Source organism: Triticum urartu, chromosome 5A (genome assembly GCF_056163025.1).
Source record: "Triticum urartu cultivar PI428250 chromosome 5A, HENAU_Tu73, whole genome shotgun sequence".
NCBI lineage: Eukaryota > Viridiplantae > Streptophyta > Magnoliopsida > Poales > Poaceae > Triticum > Triticum urartu.
In genome coordinates, this window is record NC_141877.1 from 7073531 (window position 1) to 7087413 (window position 13883).

Consider the following 13883-nt stretch of genomic DNA (forward strand, 5'->3'; position numbering starts at 1 on the left):
AGCATTGGCTGCAATGGCTGGGGTGTTAGCGACCAGCGGGGTGATCGCAGGAACCGCGGGGTTCGGGGATAGGGTAGGACCATCGTGATGGGCTGGATGGTGAAATTACATCGCCGGGGAGGCCACCGGGGTGCTGGAAAAGGGGAAGACGAACTCATCAAACACAACATGCCGTGATGTGTAGACTTTGTTTGTGGAGCGGTCAAGACAACGGTACCCCTTGTGGTCAGAAGGGTAGCCGATGAAGACACAAGCCACGGAGTGTGCGGCAAGTTTGTGTAGCGCAGCGGCCTCCGTGTTGGGATAGCATAAGCATCCGAAGACACGAATATGAGAATAAGAGGGCGGTGTGCGGTGGAGGACCTCGTGCGACGTGGTGAGGGATAAATTTTTGGTGGGGCGCAGGTTAAGGAGCAAGGTGGCGGTGGTGAGAGCATCAGCCTAGTAGCGAGGAGGCATCGATGCTTGAAGTAAGAGCGTACGGACAACATCGTTAGTCGAACGAATAGCACGCTCAGCTTTACCGTTCTGAGGGGAGGTGTATGGGCAAGAGAATCGCATCACCGTACCAAAGGGGAGAAGGAAGTCGCGGTTTTCGGCATTGTCAAACTCACGTCCGTTATCACATTGGAGAGTACGGATGGTATGACCAAAGTGTGTTCGGACGAAGGCATGAAAGTGACGAAATATGGCAGGAACGTCAGATTTTTGTTTGAGTGGGAAAGTCCAGCGGTAGCATGAGAAATCATCAATAATCAGAAGGTAATATTTGTTGCCAGAGACACTAGATAAAGGCGCAGTCTAGAGGTCACAATGCAAAAGCTCAAATGGACCAGCGGTGGAACTGGTGAAGCTAGAAAATGGTAAATGGACATGTTTTCCAGTCTGGCAAGCAGGACACAAACGTCCATCTGAAACATTTTTATTACAATGATCTAAATGTTTATTTGGATGAAAAACGGCATCTCCAGGGTGGCCCAAACGCCGGTGCCAAAGGTCGGTGAGGCGTGAGACGGTGACGGCGTAGGCGGTGGGAGCAGCCGGAGGGAAGATATCGTACAGCTCACCGCTATTGTTGCATCGAAGAAGTTCCTCCTTGGTTGAATAATCCTTCACAGAGAGGCCGTAAAGATCAAATTCCATGGAACAATTATTATCGGTAGTTAGACGACGAACAGACTATAAGTTTTTGATGAGATTAGAAGCACGAAGTATATTATTTAAATAGAGAGGCCGTTTGGGGTTTGGAAGGGAAGTAGAGCCAACGTGACTAATATGCATGGTGCTACAGTGCTACCATTACCAACAAAAACAGGGGGATAATTTGATACAGGAGCAACGGACGCGAGCTTACCGAAATCAGCAGCGAGGTGAGTGGAGGCGCCGGAATCCGCAACCCAGCCGCCGCTTGGGGACTGCAAGGAGAGGTTGTGGGGCGCGCCCATCAACGCGGCGTGGTCTAAGCCGGAGTCCGCCGTGGGCGGTGGAGGCAGGTACTGCTGCTGCTGGGGAGGCGGGAGGTACTGCTGCTACTGTTGGGGAAGTGGATGAAACGATGGCTGCGGGTAGAACACCGACGGGTGCAGCTGCAGAGGAGAGCCACCGAAGGAGTTCCCGTACGCGGGTGGGAGGTACTGCTGCGGGGCGCCGAAGTTCGTGTGCGCCGTGTGCACCTGCGGAGGTGGTGGCGGCGGGAGCTGCATGGGGTAGGACTATACATGCCCGGTCCGGGGGTTGGATGCCCCCTGGTACCCAGGATTGTTGGTGTAACGGTGCTGCTTGTTGGCGCCCTGGTTCAGCGAGGAAGTGTCGGGCTTGGCGTCACCGCCCTCCTGCTTGTTGGCGCTGCTGGAGGGCCCCCCGGAGACGGAGCAGGGGGGCGACCATGGGCTGCGAGAGCGGTGTGATGACCGGCCGGGAAGGCACCGCCGAAGGTCATCTCGTCGTGGAGGAATATGCCGATAGCCTGCTCGAAGGGCACCGGGTTCTTCGACTTCTCGATGATGGCAGCTGTCATCCCGTGGCGATCCCGGTTGACACCACGAAGAAGCTGGATCACCAGCTCATCGTCGTCAACCGGCTTGTTGACATTGTGGAGGGCGTCCGCGACCGCCTTGAGCCGGGCGCAGAAGACGGGGATGGTGGAGTCGCCCTGCTTCACGGCGTAGAGCTCCATCTTGAGATGGAACTACCGGGAGTGCTGGTTGTTGAGGAAGAGTGATTCCAGCTTGGACCAGAGCTCAAAGGCCGTGGCTTTCCGGTTCTGAACGAAGCCAAGAAGTTCAATACTCATGGTGTTGTAGAACCAGGTTTTTACCGCTTTGTTGACGATGCTCCACGTCGGGTCGTCCTGATGGTTGGAGAAGTCCGGCGAGATGTGGGCGTTCACGTCGTACTGATCGAAGGCCTCTTCCATCAGCCCACGCCAGATGGAGTAGTTCTTCCCCAGGATGTCGAGGACGACACAGATGCGATGGAAGATATTGGCACGCTCGGCATGGAGCTGCGCCGCCGTCTTGAAGTGAGGGAGAGGAGGGGCAGCAAGGAGAGGAAGTGTGGAGGGGGCAACCTGCAGAGAAGGGGTGGCCGGAAGTGGGGAGTAGGTGGCGAAGAGGAGGCTTGTGGAGTGGCCGGGGCGACGGCAGTGGCTGCGGCGGCGGCGCCGTCAGAGGTCTCCTCGGCCATGGCGAAAGCGGGTTTAGATCGAAACTGATACCATGTTGAATAACTAGATTGAGCTCAAAACATAACTTGTATTCATCCTCTCAGGGGTAGCATATATAAGAGAGTACATATGTAAAAGGAAGAGAAGATACAACGCATGCACACAGTAACAAACTACCAGACAATCCTATTTCTGAGGATGGATGGATAGGAGTGGCGGATGCGGCTTGCCTGCTCCCTTTTCATGCTCCCATCTGTGCTCCCACCTCATCCTACGGCTGTTTTTTTTTCCTTTTTCCTTTCTAATCTAATCATCTTCCCCCCCCCCCTCCCCCTGATTTTAAAGGGATGGGGCCGGGTCTTATTTTGTTCCAATCAAATCAAGTCACGTATGCGGGAGCACGGATGAACGCACAAACGAGGAGCAGACAAGTCTCGTCGACTCGTGCATCACCCATGCAAAGGCGGTGCTGCATGGATAACACGCATGGCCAGCTCATCTGGCGCAAGACCAGCTCGGCTGGTGAATCTCAGTCTAACGTATTATTCCAATCCTATGTCCACCTTCGTTAAAAAGAGAAAATATGCCCAAATTCTCCCAGGTTTGATTGACGGTGTAGGTCACGGTTATTTTTTAACGCAATGACCGTTCCCCCCAACGCTTCGTGTGCTTACGTGCGGCAACAATTTTTAACAAAATGACAACAATATATTGAACATGGAAATGGGGGTAATATGACTCATTTTCACATACACTATATAAAAAAGCGTGATATTTGATACATGTGTGTCATATAAGCAAAATTACCACACCTCTACTTCCTTCACTCTGATACATGCGTGCATTAGTATAACTAGTCGAATGCCCGTGCGTTGCCACGGAATAACGAAAAAAAAATATATTGAGAAAAAAAATATGTAATTCAAAAAGGTCTGTCAAACAAGTGATTATATCACGTTTATTTTCTCCTTCACAGTCCTTGTGTCTCCTTGACCACCCTATCCTTACAAGATAAAATGAGAACTTCCAAAGTTGGGGATCTCACCTTACTATCACTTGGGCCCGTTTTAAAACGGTTAGCAAATACAATAATAATCCTTAGTAATCATTAGAGATGATGCATGGCTTATTGAATGTATGAATTACGAATGCAATGTTCCAATATACCACGGTATTAAACTTCTTATTCATAAACGATGAAAGATGCACTTAGTGCAATAAACTTTTGAGTGCAAGTCTGTATACAAAAATACATTCAAAATACAAATCGCAGTAGCCAGTATTCATAGTGGAATAGGATATTGTATACAAATGGTACTTACATGAGAGGACGAAGAAATGAACAAAATGAACTGCTTAAGCATCTTCTACAGGGGAAGCTCCGTCACAGAATTGACTCTAATGTTGTAAAATCCTAATGTTTATACAAGAAACCAACCAGCTTAAGCTAAAGTCCCTTTAAAAGTGTGTAACGCCCCGAGACCGATGTGCCAGGTGTCTTCCAGTTATTCGTTATTGTTGCCTTGTCATTGCTTGCGTGTCATGCATTGCATATCATATCATCATGTGCACTTGATTTGCATACGTGTTCATCTCATGCATCCGAGCATTTTCCCCGTTGTCTGTTTTGCAATACGGCGCTCCTATGTCATCCGGTGTCCCTTTCTACCTTTTTTCGTGTGCGGGTGTTAAATGTTTTCGGATTGGACCGAGACTTGCCATTCGGCCTTGGTTTACTACCGTAGACCGCCTGTCAAGTTTCGTGCCATTTGGACTTCGTTTGATACTCCAACGGTTAACCGAGGGACCGTAAAGGCCTCGTGTGTGTTGGAGCCCAACACCTTTCCAAAGTGGCCCAAAACCCACCTAAGACCTCTCCATCATCTCGGACGTTCGATCATGATCGCGTGGCCGCAAACCGCACCTCATTTGAACTCTCCTAGCTCCCTCTACCCATATATATGTGTCTCCCTCCGAAATTTCCGCGCAGATCAAACCCTAGCCCCACTCCTCGCGCCATCGGACAAAGCTTCCCACCGCGCCGGACATGTCCGCTGCCTCCGCCACCTCACTCCACCCAATAGGGTCGCGACACATCACCAAATCCAGCCGCCTCAGCCACTCCAGGCGCGCCACGTCGCCGCGCACCGCGCACACTTCGTCGGGGCCCGGCGGAGCCCAGATCCGGCCCTCCCCGGGCCCGAGTCGGGCCGCCGCTTCCCGCGCGAGCCGCCGCCCGCGTCCGTCGTCTTCGCCACTTCCGGTCGCCGGACTCACCCTGCCGGAGCGCGCCGCCTCGCCGGCGCAGCTCCCCACGCCCGCCGCCCGCCGCCGCCATGTCTTCGCGCCGCCGCCCGCATACGGCGCCGCCTCTCCGCCCGTCGCCTCGCGCCGCCTCCCAGAGCGCGCCGCCGCCGTCGACCCTCGCCGGAGGCCCGCCGCCCGCGCCCTCCTTCGTCGCCTCGCCTCGTCGGCGGGAACCGGCGTCGTCGCCCCTGCCTCCCCGATCCGATCGGGATCGAGGGAGCCGACGACGCCCCCGTTGACCCTTCATGGGCCCCGTCTTCGGCCCAGCACGCCGGCCTTGTTAGGCCCAGCGCCAAGCCGGCCCAGCTCCACTCCTCCGGCCCGTATATTTTTTTCGCGAGGGTATATTTTTTCGTCTAAGTCCTTTTTCCATCTTCTCATATGCCCATTTTCATCATGCCATAACTCTGTATCCGTAGCTCTGATTTGTGCGTGTAGCATATCAAAATGTTCGCCTCGACGAGTACATAATTTCATCTCATTGCATCATTTTCATTTGAGCTCATCTTGATGCTCGAAATGTCGTTGGAAGAGGGCTATGTGAGTAGTTTGTCAGATCTGTTTCAGCAAATGGTGTTTTGTCATTTTTGTCATGTTTAATGTGTGCATTATATGATCCTGATCTCTACATGTGTTTTGTTATATGCCATGCCATCTTTACAGAGGTGCTTGCCATGTATTTTTTTAATATTTGTGGTGACTAACACAAGTTTGCAAAGTAGCGTAATCGGTAATGTTGATTTCAGGGACTTAGAATTTCACTAAGTCCTTGTCCTGTTTTTGTTTTTATGCCATATGTTCATGTTGTTTCCTAGTGATCCTTGCCTCTTTTGAAGATGATCAGTAAGGATGTTTTTTTAACATTGTGGTGCTTTATCCATCCATGTCTTTTTTTGCATTTATGGAGCAACCTAGCTTGAGTCAATCGAGCTCTACTTTTGCTATAAAATGTTCCTGGCAGATTGTTGACATGTTTAGCGATTTTGCCGAGGATGTTGCTATTGATCCGTGCATGCTATGATGTTGTTCTTGCCATGTCTAGCGTCTATGCCATGTCTTCTTCATGTCTGTATGCTTAGTTTGTCATGCCATGCTTTGTAGTGAGTGCATCGAGCTCGTAAACATGCTTACTCGTTAACTGTTTTGCATGTTCCAGTTTTTCACTAAGTCTGAATCTGCTTATGTTTTTGCTATGTTCACATGCTTGTAATTGTATTTTCTGGTCCCTTTTGGCTCAAGGTCACTAAGAGACTTTTGTTAAGTGCTTTGAGTAGCTTCATGCCATTCCTTTCTTTGCCATGTTAAGTTCCTGTAGCATGTACTTTTCATGCTCTAAAGTGTGCTTCCTGATGATAAATTCCAGACTTGTGTTAATTTCACTAAGTCTGAAACCTGTTATCATTTGCTCTTTTGCCATGCTTGTTTGAACCTGTTAATGAGTGATTTAGCCGCAGCTCAGTGTTCATATTTTGTTAAGCATCATGAGTGTATCCATGCCATGTATTTTGTTGCCATGTTTGAGTGATGTAGCATATATATTTTGATGCATTTAGATGGCTACTTGCTGTTTATCGCAGACCGGTGCCATATTTGTTTTGCTTGCCATTTCCAAATCGTGCATCCGATTCCGGTGATCTTTATATCGATTTCGACTGAAATTAACTCACCTTTTCAGTGGCACTCTTGGATTTCCAAGTTGAGGCCAGGTTCAATCATTCCTTTGCAAATCATGCATATGCATCACATACCGCATCCCGCATATCATACCATGTTCGTGTGTTGGTTGTTTACTATGTTGTGTGCTTCTTTCCGGTGTTTCTTCTTCGGGTTGGTTCCGATTATGTCGAGTTTGTGAGGACCCGTTCGACTACGTCCGTTTGTCTTCTTCCTGGACTCGTTCTTCCTCCTTGCGGGATCTTAGGCAAGATGACCATACCCTCGAAATCACTTCTATCTTTGCTTGCTAGTTGCTCGCTCTTTTGCTATGCCTATGCTGCGATACCTACCACTTGCTTATCATGCCTCCCATATTGTTGAGCCAAGCCTCTAACCCACCTTATCCTAGCAAACCGTTGTTTGGCTATGTTACCGCTTTGCTCAACCCCTTTTATAGCGTTGTTAGTTGCGGGTGAAGATTGAAGTTTGTTCCTGGTTGGAACATGGAGATGTTGTTCCTTGTTGGAACATGTTTAATTGTTGGGATATCACAATATCTCTTATTTAATTAATGCATCTATATACTTGGTAAAGGGTGGAAGGCTCGGCCTTATGCCTGGTGTTTTGTTCCACTCTTGGCGCCCTAGTTTCCGTCATATCGGTGTTATGTTCCCGGATTTTGCGTTTCTTACGCGGTTGGGTTATAATGGGAACCCCTTGACAGTTCGCCTTGAATAAAACTCCTCCAGCAAGGCCCAACATTGGTTTTACCATTCGCCACCTAGCATTTTCTTTCCCTTGGGTTCTGCAGACTCAAGGGTCATCTTTATTAAACCCCCGAGCCAGTGCTCCTCTGAGTGTTGGTCCAACCTGTCAGCTGCCGGTGGCCACCAGGGGCAACTCTGGGCTGGCCTACCGGAACCTTGGACAATCCGGTGTGCCCTGAGAACGAGATATGTGCAGCTCCTATCGGGATTTGTCGGCACATTCGGGCGGCTTTGCTGGTCTTGTTTTACCATTGTCGAAATGTCTTGTAATCTGGATTCCGAGTCTGATCGGGTTGTCCTGTGAGAAGGAATATCTTTCGTTGACCGTGAGAGCTTGTGATGGGCTAAGTTGGGACACCCCTGCAGGGATTTGAACTTTCGAAAGCCGTGCCCGCGGTTATGGGCAGATGGGAATTTGTTAATGTCCGGTTGTAGAAAACCTGAAGTTGATCTTAATTAAAATACACCAACCGCGTGTGTAACCGTGATGGTCTCTTCTCGGCGGAGTCCGGGAAGTGAACACGGTGTTGGAGTTATGCTTGACGTAGGTTGTTCTAGGATCACTTCTTGATCATAGTTTCTCGACCGTGCTTTTGCCTTCTCTTCTCGCTCTCTTTTGCGAATATGTTAGCCACCAAATATGCTCGTCGCTTGCTGCAGCTCCACCTCATACATTTTTCTTACCTATAAGCTTATATAGTCTTGATCGCGAGGGTGTGAGATTGTTGAGTCCCCGTGACTCATAGATACTTCCAGAACCAGTTTGCAGGTGCCGATGTTACCGAGCAGGTGACGCAACCAAGCTCAAGGAGGAGCTCGATGAAGATCTTGTCCTTTGTGTTGTTTCGTCTAGTTGATCAGTAGTGGAGCCCAGTTGGGGTCGATCGGGGATCTGTGTAACATTTGGGGTAGTCTTCTTTTATTTTGGTTCCGTAGTCGGACCTTGATTGTATCTGGTTGATGAAATGATTTATTCATGTAATTGTGTGAAGTGGCGATTGTAAGCCAACTATGTATCTCTTTCCCTTATGTATTACATGAGTTGTGTGAAGATTACCTCACTTGCGACATTGCTTTCAATGCGGTTATGCCTCTAAGTCGTGCTTCGACACGTGGGAGATATAGCCACATCAAGGTCGTTACAAAATGGTTGTGTGCTAGAAGATCAGACCTTGGAAATATATATTTTTGGCTCTAATCCGATCGCATGACAATGACTGGCCAAATGGATAAATAATAGTGAGGTTAACAATTAAAAGAAACGACTCGATGGAGACCAAAGAGTTAATAATTTTTTTTCCAGATTCTGTTTCTGCAAATTTAGAACAAGTTGTCCTGTCCTTTTCTATTTGCAGCAAGTCAACATAGCATTCAACATGGCTTCTCATTATTTTACAGGTGAATTTAGATCGAGAAAATTGGGAGGAAACTAATTACAAAATATATGTATAAAGTACAGACGGAATAAACACCTTGTCATTGACTCATATAGGCCTACTGACTACACGACCTGGTTCAGTAGACACTACATGGAAACGACAATCGGTGCCTAACAGTGTAGTAAAATTCCTACTCAAGATGTCAGACCAGAGTTAGCTTTCATTGTCATCTGATTTAACATTATTTCTGAGATAACCCAGATTTGTTACAACACAACCATCACAGAAAACTGTGGTCTACCATATGTAAGAAATTACCAAGACAACGCTGTAAAATGTGCAGCCTTATTACACAAAAATTGTGCCACTTGTCAGAAGGAAATCATGGAGATGAAAATATGTGCACTGAATTTAACCCTCATGGGACTTGAACTCACGTGGGAACTTTCCAGCTGTCAAAACCCAAATCTGGCAAGGCAAAACTATTATATTTGAAACCAGTAGACTATATAATGATCACACTTCTCTATTAACATATATAACACCAAGAAAATTCAATATATAGCGAAATTGAATCATAATGAAGTATTACGTACAAAACGACATATCAACTAATAGGCAATATAACATTACTTCATTGAAACTATAAGACAACATCACCCTTATTACTCCAATACTGAGAAGAAACATTTGGATGCATATGGATGCCCCCTTCCATAAATTGATAAATAATGTGAGATTTCCTCACCTTCAGATGTGCGAATTGCTTTCTCACCTTATGTCTTCTGGCTATTGCACTAAAGTTGCATGGCTCAGATTGAGAGTTTCGTCAAACATCACATTTGTATGGTCCTCTAGTACAGTAGCTTCCCTTTTTTTGTCCCTAGCTTCCTTGCCCCCAGCATAGAGTTCAGTGTATCATCAGAAAATTCAGCTACAACAGTATAGAACATACATGTGTATAAGGCATCATACAGATTGTGACTAAAAGATTCAGATTGTATACCTATAATTGACTAAGGAGCATTTACCTACAGGAGAAAATAAAGTAATATAAGAAGCGCATTTTCTTTACTAATTTGCAAATTTTCATAAAAGAAAGAGAAAAGGATTAATAAAAAATAGTGCAAATCGGAAGCATACCCATGGTGAAATGGTTGTTCAATCCAACAACTATCACAAATGATAGTTTTTTTCTCCCACTCACCTCTCACATTCTTGACAATTTCAAATAAGATCATATTATTATATTGTGATAGCAGTATGAGGAAACTGAAATACAAGAAAGGTCCATCGCTGAACGCTGTCACAGCCGATCTAGGCAAAGATTCCGAACATGGTATTTTTATGAACTTCTAGTTTTCAAAACATGTAGAAACACTGAATTATAAGCTTAAAGATTTATATTCCACGCATAAAAGCTCTGGATTCATGACACTATTTGCTTTTACCACTCGGGCATATATTAGTTTACCAATTTGCGGGAGAAACAATGCGACCTTTTCAACTCACTACAAGCTGAGATCATATTTGATAGATGTATATACTCCTACATGAGTATAACAACCAGGTCCAGTACATGACCCATTATTGCCACACAAAAACTATTGAGTATAGAATTAGGCCTATCGACTATTTTGAAACTACACGAGGGATGCTGCTGAGTTTTCAATATGACGAATTATGACAGATCCGAATCAACTGTATCCACGCTATTTCAATATGACCCAACACAAGTTACACAACTGTGCAATCACACTGCCATGTCAAGAAATATATAAGGCACATGCATATACTAACTTTATAATACTGCGGTGGCAATGTAATTATGGATTTATAGATATAAAACAAAAAAGAAACACCCACAAATCATGTCAAGATGGAAGGAAACAGTCACACTTGCTTTCCAAATACAGCAGATACCAAAATACGACCATAATATTGTTTGGCTAAGCAAGGCCGGTCCTGAGATTTCGGGGGCCCGGGGCCAAACTAAAACCTAGGGGCCCTCAACATAAACATCAAAATTACGGGCTATGAAGAAAGTATACGACAGTGCTTGATGCAAAGACATGTTTACTGTCATGCTTGAACTATATGTGTAGGAGTATATTACAGAAGACTCCAAGAGTAGTCCTAAAACAATTTGCATCCTAAATGCATTGGTGAATTCAAATTTTGTATTCTCGTAGTGATAATGGTAAGACTGTTACTACAAACATGAGTATATGAGAAATTGGATAGATGAGCAAATCAATATGACTGATGTGGAAAGTATTTCTTTATAACTTCAAAGCATAAATACCTTCGTATCTTCAAAAATCAAATCTATGGTGCTGCAATAGTGCAAAGTTACTCCCACCTAGTTATGCAAATGATTAAATCAAGAGTTAATTACCCAATTGTGTCGTCATTGCTGAGTTCATTTATAAACTTAGTGCCATGAGCAGCATCCAGAACCTCTTTCTTCGCTTGAGAACTGAGATCTATAGCACCATCTGAACATCAGTATTAAACCATAGAACCAGAATGATTAACTGTGCAAATGGTTGAAGATGTCGACTGGCCAGCAATACTCACCTCTATAGACGACACACAGCAGCATGGATCCGCCGCTGATTTCCAGCGCGGACCGTATCCCTTGAGATACAGGCTTCTTCCTTGAGAAACCTCTCCTGGTTCATCTGCCACAATCTAGGCCGCCGCCTGAGACGAAAAGGCGGCGCCTGCTGCGTTCGTGATGGCGCAGCACGCGTTTGGTCATGGATCCCGCGAGTCAATGTGTTAGTTATGGCGATGTATCAGACTTTCCATCTACAATTTTCGCAAAAATAATAGACTTTCCATCTACAATACTAGTTGCTACGAATAGGGCGATGGGCATGAACTTTTTCTTTACTGCAGCCCAAATCGTAGGCCTAATGCAGACAGATAAATACTTGGGGGCCCCTCCACCTTGGGGGCCCGGGGCGGCCGCCCCCCCTGCCCCCCCTCAGGGCCGGCCCTGTGGCTAAGAACTAATCTGATTTCACATATGGTTTCTATCCATATCCAACCCTCAGCTAATAAATCATATGCATTGTCTTCTCAAGTGAAAGCATGTCATTAAGGGAAATCAACTGCAAAGTAGAAAGATGTTCCTTTCTATTCTTCCTCTGCTATCTAACCCAGTATCAAGCAAGTAAGTTTTTGACATATCCAAGCCACTCAAATCAAGCAGCCTCCCAATTTCTTGGTCATGTATACCAATCACTCCTCTTAGATACACATCTGCTATCACCACGAGGATCCATCCTCTTGTTCTCTGCAACCATCGCCAGCTGGTTTGCCTTCCTAGCTTCATTTTGGTACGCGGCATCACGTCAAACAGCAAGGAAATAATAAATATCCTAAACTGACCAACACCAGATGAATTAGTTTAACGCTCCTAACAGGAAGTCAACCAAACAGACGATTAGGACACAAACACCCCCTATTGTTTTCAAAATTAGATATGAAGAGGCAAGATGATACCTGATTTGGCGTTGGAAATCTTCTTAACCCAGTATTCAGAGCAGTCATGATAGGTTCATGGTGCCGTCCTTCGTCTGCTTCCACGAGTGGGGAATTTCGGCGAGCACCCAACACACACTGCCAAGACCCAAGAGCATGCCTCTCCCCCGCCTTCACCGTTGTAGCTCGCGTACCTCTCCTCCTCCTCCTCCTCCCTGGTCTCCGTCGCCTCCTCCAGCATTGTAGCTCACGCACCTCTTCCCCTCCTCCTAGACCTCCTTCGCCGCATCCACCGACGTGGCTTGAACCACCACGAAACCCTCCCCACCGTTGCATTGGCCCATAGACATACCATGGTCGCTCATGGGCATGGTGAGAGCTCCATGGCGGGGTGTCACAAAATTGATGGGAGTAAAGGGAAGCGCCCATGTGGTCGCCGAAGAGGAGACCGTCCGCTGGAGAGGGAGGCATTGGGTGGTCGTGGTAGAGGGCCTCGTCTGGGGGGCGTGGAGAAGGATGCGCTGGGGTGGTTAGTGTTCATGGTTGAGATCTGAGGACGGGGACAGGCAGGTCGGGGAGGAGGCGGAGAACGTGCGCCTTCAATTTTTTTTCTCGCCGTCTACGAACGTGGTCTGTTCGCTGCGGGGTTTTTTTTGATGCAGGGTCGTACGAGGAGGAGGGGAGATCGAACGAGGTCGAACCATCACAATGTTCGATTCTTCTTTAATAGTAGAGTTTGTTTCTCCTTTCACGAGCATTCCTTCTTCTAATTATAACAAGCATTGGAGGACAAAAAAGCTTATGTTATCCTAGATTCTCTTTATTCCAAAAATTTAAAATATTTTGTAGCTCAAACCGTCAGTCCAATGCAAATACCATTTTTATATAAAAGATTCGTCGCAACGAGATCTTCAAAACTAGACCCCATATTGGTATGTTCCGACGGCCTTTTTTTAAAACCAAAAGTTACCACGCCTAGGCAACATATGTTACCACGCCTATTATATGCAAGCTACCGCGCTATTTCCACATAAATTAACGGAGCCATAAAAATGCTTCTCCGACCCTATGGTTCGTATATTACCATGATGTATTCATATAAGTTATCGGGTCTGATGGTACCTTGCTGTACACACGACAGTACATAGATGATCTCTGGACGAAGTTGAAGATTGTGATGCCCCCGACTTAATCGTGCACTAATCATACATGCAAATATGCACGATCAAGATCAGAGACTCACGGGAAGATATCACAACACAACTCTAGACACAAATTCAAACAAAAAAATTATACTACAAGCCAGGGCCACGAAGACTCGAATACATAGGTCAGCGAAAGCAACAATATCTGAGTACAGACATAAATAAATAAGTTTTCCTTAAGAAGGCTAGCAAAACAATAATAACTAGATCGCAGCAATCGGGTACAGGGGGAAAAGGGTAGCAAAGCAACCGTGAGTACTATCCAAAGTACTCGGACTTACATCAGATCTATGTTAAGTATGCATCAGTACCAAAGGGAAGGGGCTGTATCTGTGGACTATACTGCAGAAATGCCAGAATATAAGGGAAGGCCTAGCCTATCGAAGAATAGCATCTTGCAGCAATAGAGGAG

General features: G+C 46.4%; 1 protein-coding gene, 1 long non-coding RNA gene and 1 pseudogene across 2 annotated transcripts in view; 1 reads left to right on the forward strand and 2 right to left on the reverse strand.

Moving 5' to 3' along the window:
- LOC147967402 (uncharacterized) overlaps nucleotides 1-13883 on the forward strand; it is a 139474-nt gene that overhangs the window by 54554 nt on the left and 71037 nt on the right. The gene's annotated exons all lie outside the window — the stretch shown is intronic.
- On the reverse strand, nucleotides 1530-2176 carry LOC147967407 (uncharacterized; annotated as a pseudogene).
- Nucleotides 8671-12789, reverse strand: LOC147967408 (uncharacterized). The gene is made up of 3 exons (XR_015603752.1): nucleotides 12288-12789; nucleotides 9550-9708; nucleotides 8671-9242 (listed from the first exon to the last, which is right to left on the reverse strand). It is a non-coding gene; the product is annotated as an uncharacterized LOC147967408 (long non-coding RNA).